The sequence below is a fragment of the Ovis canadensis genome, chromosome 14 (genome assembly GCF_042477335.2).
Source record: "Ovis canadensis isolate MfBH-ARS-UI-01 breed Bighorn chromosome 14, ARS-UI_OviCan_v2, whole genome shotgun sequence".
Classification (NCBI taxonomy): Eukaryota; Metazoa; Chordata; class Mammalia; order Artiodactyla; family Bovidae; genus Ovis; species Ovis canadensis.
In genome coordinates this window covers 58,666,336-58,672,353 of record NC_091258.1, presented here as the reverse complement: position 1 = coordinate 58,672,353, position 6,018 = coordinate 58,666,336, and positions in this window count along the sequence as shown.

Below are 6,018 nucleotides of genomic sequence, written 5' to 3'. Positions count from 1 at the left end.
TTGACACACGCTAAAGGCTGTCTGGAGCCTAGTTGTGAGGTAGCAAGTTTAACAGTAAAACGAACCCCTCAGACCCAGTTTGAGAGCCAGCATGTCACTGTGAGTCCCACCCTGCCTCCCTTGCAGAAGTCTCCATCACCCCTCATTTATCAGTTATCAGTCCCTCTTTTAATAGTTTATTTTAAAAATCATATCAGCATGCATTCCTAACTATTATATTTTTAGCTTTATTTGATTTTGAGCTTTATAAAATGGAACATTCTTTGTTCAGTCACCAAATAGTGACTCTTCTCGAACCCATGGACTGCAGCATGCCAGGCTTCCCTGTCCCTCACTATCTCTTGGAGCTTGCTCAAGTTCAGGTCCATTGAATTGGTGATGCCATCCAACCAACTGCGTGTCATCTTCTATGACTAGCTCTTCTCCCTCAGCTTTATTTCTAAGATTTCCTCCAAGGGAAGTAGGTAGTTATACTTTATCCATTTTTGCTGCTGAACAAGGGTCCCTTGTGGAATTAACACCACAATATATTTATCCAGTTTTCCTGTCCATAGACCCTGGGTTGTTTCCAGCTCTCTGCTCTGAGGAGCAGCTGAGCTGCCCTGACTGTTCCTGGATCTGCTTCTTGGGTATCTTGTGGGTAGCCAGCATCCCTCCGATTGCCTGGCCATCTGTGCCTCACCTCCGCGGCTCTGCCTCTAAATGCCCAGGCTGGTTCTGTGGATCTGCCTAACTCTGAATCTATGAGGTATTCCCTCAATTGCTTCATCTTTAAAGTAAGTCTTGATATGTGGTGAAGCAAGTCTTTCTATCTGGTCCTTCTTCTACCAGCGTTGGCTTGTCAGATTCCAAGGGGGAAAAATCAGCAATGGGAGTTTAATTGTTATGCTCTAACCAACAACTGATATTTTTATAACACTGAGTTTTCCAAAATTTTCACACAGGGTTACACTGAATGTATTTAGGTATGTCTTAATGTCCCTCTCTGAGTGTTTAGGTTCTTTTTTTATTAAGTTGTGGCGAAATGTACATAAAAGTTACTGTCAGTCTTTTTAAAGTGTACAGTTCAGTATCATTTTCATTCACATTGTTCTGCAAACACAATATGTTTTACCATATGTTAAGGTACTTTTGAAACATAATGGTTCTTGGGACTTCCCTGCGGCCCAGTGGTTCAGACTTCATGCTTCCACTGTAGAGGGGTGAGTTCAATCCCTGATCGGGGAACTTAGATCTTGCATGCCATGCGGAGTGTCCAAAATAATAATAATGTTTCATGTAAAGTTCTTTTAAATCTTTTCCTAGATGTTTTTCCTTTGGTATTTTATGTTTTTAAAAAGCTTTCTGTGACAGATATTACACACAAGAAATGGCATAAAATATAAATGACTTAATATATAATTATAAAGGAAACTCCCATGGACCCACCACCCAGGTCAAGAAAAACCACGTTATTCCCCCAGCCCAATCTCACCCCTGTCGTGTAAGGACTGCCGTGTGCCCAGATTTTGCGTTTTCAGGAGCAAGGTGCTGGAGCCTGTGAAGTGCTTCCCAGCCAAATCTCTCCCCTCCAAAGATAAACATGCCCTTATTTCTACGTTAGTTAATTTCTTCCTTTTGTTTTTCTTTGCTGTTTTATTACCTGAGCACATATTCTCCAAAACCCTCATTTAGTTTTGCCTGTTTTTGAATGTCATGTAAATAGAATTGCACACTTCAAAGACTTTTGTGTTTGGCTTTTTCCTTTTAACATTTTGTTTGCAAATCATCTACTTTAGTGTGTATGGCTGAAATTTGTTCATTTTTACTATTGTACAGTATTTCACTGATGAAATGAATTGGAGATAAATACTACTATTTACTTATTGATTATGTTGATGGGTATTTGAGGCCTTCCCAGTGTGTGTGTGTGTATGTGTGTATGTGTGTGTGTGTGTGTGCACACGCCCGCGCGCACTAAGTCACTTAAGTCGTATCCAACTCCTTGCGAGCCTGTGGGCAAAGAGCTTAGCTAGCCAGTCTCCTCTGTCCATAGGATTCTCCAAGCAAGAATACTGTAGTGGGTTGCCATGCCCTCCTCCAGGGGATCTTTACGACCCAGGGATTGAAACTGTGTCTCTGGGCTTCCCAGTTTGGACTGTTAAAAATAGTGCTACTGGGACTTCCCTCATGGTCCAACGGCTCAGACTCCATGCTCCCCATGCAGGAGGCCTGGGGGTTCAATCCCTGGTCAGAGATCTAGATCCCACATGCCATAACTAAGAGTTCCCATGCTGCAACTAAGACCTGGTGCAGCCAAATAAATAAACATGTATTTTTAAATAGCACTGCTGTGAATACTCTTTTACGTGTTTTTGTGTTCCTCTCTGTCACACAGCAAGTGCCTATCTAACCACCCATCCCCATCTGTCCATCTATCCATCCACGAGCACTTCATTGGTCCATTGTATATCCCTGTGCAAGAAACACACTATCTTAATTATATCTACCTAATTATCATATATATATAAACACATACACAAATACTAAACATATATATATGCGTATGTGTATATATATATTTATATATATATATATATATACACATGTGTAGTTTTACAACTAGTCTTGATATCTGGGATGGTAAATCTTCCCACTTTGCTTTTCTCTAAGAGTCTCTTGGCTTTCCATGTTACAGGCTTTCCTCAAATGTGCATTATCCTTGTTTCATATTTAGAAGTGGGGATCAGCCTGTGGTTTAACAACTGAGGGGGCAGAGGATGACCAAAATAAGAAAAGGCTTTGCAGAAAAACATCAAGAATTCTATTTAGGACAACTTGTTGGTGATGGCTATGGAAGCTCCTAATGGGGAAGTCCAGTGGGCAGCTGACAAACAACTTCAGGCTGGCCTGGGGAGTCCCCAGCATGTGATGTGATCACCCACCCCAAGACACCTGGCATCAAAATGTCCCTCCCCTCCCCTGGTGCATCTGGTTCCGGAACTCAGCCTCTCTTCCTGCCCAAGATCACTGTCATCAGAAAACACTGAGCTTGACCCAGATTCCCTCTTTGGGATTGAGTAATGTGGGGGACCTGGGCTTTATCTTTTCTGACCTCTGCTTTTGCAGACAGGTCTCTGAGGAAAGTTCATGGCTGGTGTTAGGACTGTGGGGAGAAGGAAACTCACTAGCACCTAATGTCCTTGGAAACACAGGAAGGGCTTGTGTATGGAAGTGAAATCTCAAACAGAGCAGGGTTACCTAAGAACACCCCACATGAGGCTCCCACGTGAAAGTCCCTGTGTTTCCCCATTGGAAAAACACTGTGGGTTGAAAATCACTTGTTTCTTTTTTTTTTTTAAGTGGATTAAAAAAATATATTATTTTTGTGGCTGTGCTGGGTCTCTGTTGCAGTGTGCAGGCTTTCTCTAGTTGCAGTTTCTGGGTTTCTCTTGTTGCAGAGCCTGAGCTCTGGAGAACACAGGCTTCAGTGAGCTGGCTTAGTTGCTCTGAAGCTTGTGTGTTTCTGACACAGAATAAGCAATAAAGTGATATTTTTGTTCCCCAAATACTTCAGGATTTCCTGACTCCAGTGAAACTTGACTTCTGGTTTCTTCTCTGAGTGTATCCACGTGGGTCTAGTTAAGTTTTGACTTCTTACCAAATCTCACCCACTCCCTCTGTATATGCAGGGTATCTTCCCCCAAGTGTGTGAGATTTCAACAAATTCCTTCCCACACCCTCCACCCTGGAGAGTCCCAAATTATCTAGTCTTCTCCCCTTCAGTTCTTTATTTGCATATCGAGAGTTCTCCCTTTGGGCTAGACTGAGCTCCATTTCAACAAAACAGGTGCTAACAAAACAGGTGCTAACTGGCCGTCTGTGGGGCAGGCTGGACAGTCCCTCCCAGCCGCCCTCTGCCTGACTTCCCACACTGTGTCACTGGAGCATTCTCTCTCTTGCACTTCTGCTTTGTCTTGCCACCCTCTTGGGTCGTGTTGGTGCTGCTGTTGTCAGAGCAAAGACGCCCACTCCAAGACCATGTCCTGCCCTTAAACTTGGGTTTATCTGGGAGGAAGCTTGGTGGACCTTGAGTTCCCAAGGAATCAGAACCTTGACAAGGACAAGAGAGGAAGGAAGAAGATGGACTTTTTATGTTTTATCAACTAGAGCATTAAGGACTGGGCCTCCCGAGGGTTTCTTCCTTCTCCCAACTTCCTGCCTAGAACCTATTTTTCTGTTCTGTCTTCTAATTATTTTTAGGATAGTTTCTTTTTATTTATTTATTTTTGGAGTTCTTTTCTGTTTGCTTTTTTTTTCAAAACCTTTTATTTTATATTGGAGAATAGACAATTAACAATGTTGTGATAGTTTCAGGTGGACTGCAGATAGACTCAGCCATACATATACATGTATCCATTCTCCCATTCTACCTTCTAATTTTATATACTTTATTCCCACCCTGAAAACTAGAAGAGGGACCCAAGACCTGGTGTAAGAAAAGATGCATACTAAGCTACTTCGGTTGTGTCCGACTCTTTGCAGCCCTATGGACCATAGCCTGCCAGGCTCCTCTATGGAGTTCTCCAGGCAAGAATACTGGAGTGGGTTGCTGTGCCCTCCTCCAGGGGATCTTTCCAACCCAGGGATCGAACCCACATCTCTTACATCGCCTGCATTGACAGGTGAGTTCTTTACCTCTAGCGCCACCTGGGAAGCCTTATGGCCTGTTCTAAAAACCTAATTACATTTTTTTCTGACCATTTGGTTTCATTTCTGCAAGGACGTCCTAAGACTAAAGATAACATTTTCTGTAGAAAAGAGTTGTTTGGGACATAAAAAGCCAACTAATGATTTCCAAGGGAGAAAGAGGGGAGGGGAGGAGGAACAAATTAGGCATTTGTGATTAACAGATACTACCATGTGCAAAATAGATGAACCACAAGGACATACTGTAAGGCATGGGAATCTAGATTCAATATCTTGTGATAACCTCTAATGGGAAAGACCCTGAAAAAAAATACGTGTGAGTGAATCAGTTTGCTATACACCAGAAACATTGTACATCAACTATACTTCAGTGTAATAAATAAATAAGTAAATCAAATAACTGTTAGAGGGAGGGCTTATATGGCCCAGTAGACGTTCGGTTTTGTATTTTACCTAGATTGGGAAATCTTCAAGGAAAACTTACAGATATCGAAGGCTTCATTTCAGCAGTGATGTCAGGGGAGGCTTTTGATAAACTGCAGTGATTTTGTAGGCTCTCTCTCTCTTCCTATGGACACACACATTGTTGGCTGTTCTCCTAGAAAATGAAAATTAAGCCGCTGTCAGACATGGTCCCTGTGGTCAATGTGCTTACAGCCCTCATCTATGAAGTGTGAAAAGGGTTATGACCCACCTCCAAGGGTTTGGAGTGAACTAATGAGATAATACAAGCGCAGTGCTTAGCCTGGGCTTAAGCCACAGTGTATACCAGTCATGATTTCAGCTGTTACTATATGTTCACTGGTGGTGTTTGGATGAGCATATATGGTTCATGATTTCAACAACCACACTATCCAGGATGCTAGAACCCAGATGCTGGGGAAATAGAGCTAGAAGAAGTATAAGAATTCTAGAATGGGGACTTCCCTGGTGACCCAGTGGCTAAGACTCCACTCTTCCAATGCAGGGGGCATGGGTCCAATCCCTTATCAGGAAACTAAGATCCAGCCTAATAAATGAATAAATTTTATGGTGCAGCCTAATAAATAAATAAATACAGCACTTGCTGAGTGCTTATAGAAAGAAAAGAAAAAGAATCTTAGCATGCTTGTCCTGTCAAAAAAAAAATGTTGGTTTTGTTGTGCTGTGGGTGTTTCTTCACATCACATACTAGACAGATCTTAAAGTGAGAAGACGATGCACGCTTGCTCGCAAAGAGACCAAAGGAGGAGGAACTAGAACGATTTCATTTTGCTCCACCGTCAGGCTTGTGAGGAAGGGAGCCCTCCAAACAGGACAGGTTTAATACGGCTAACTGTTGTTTTTTCT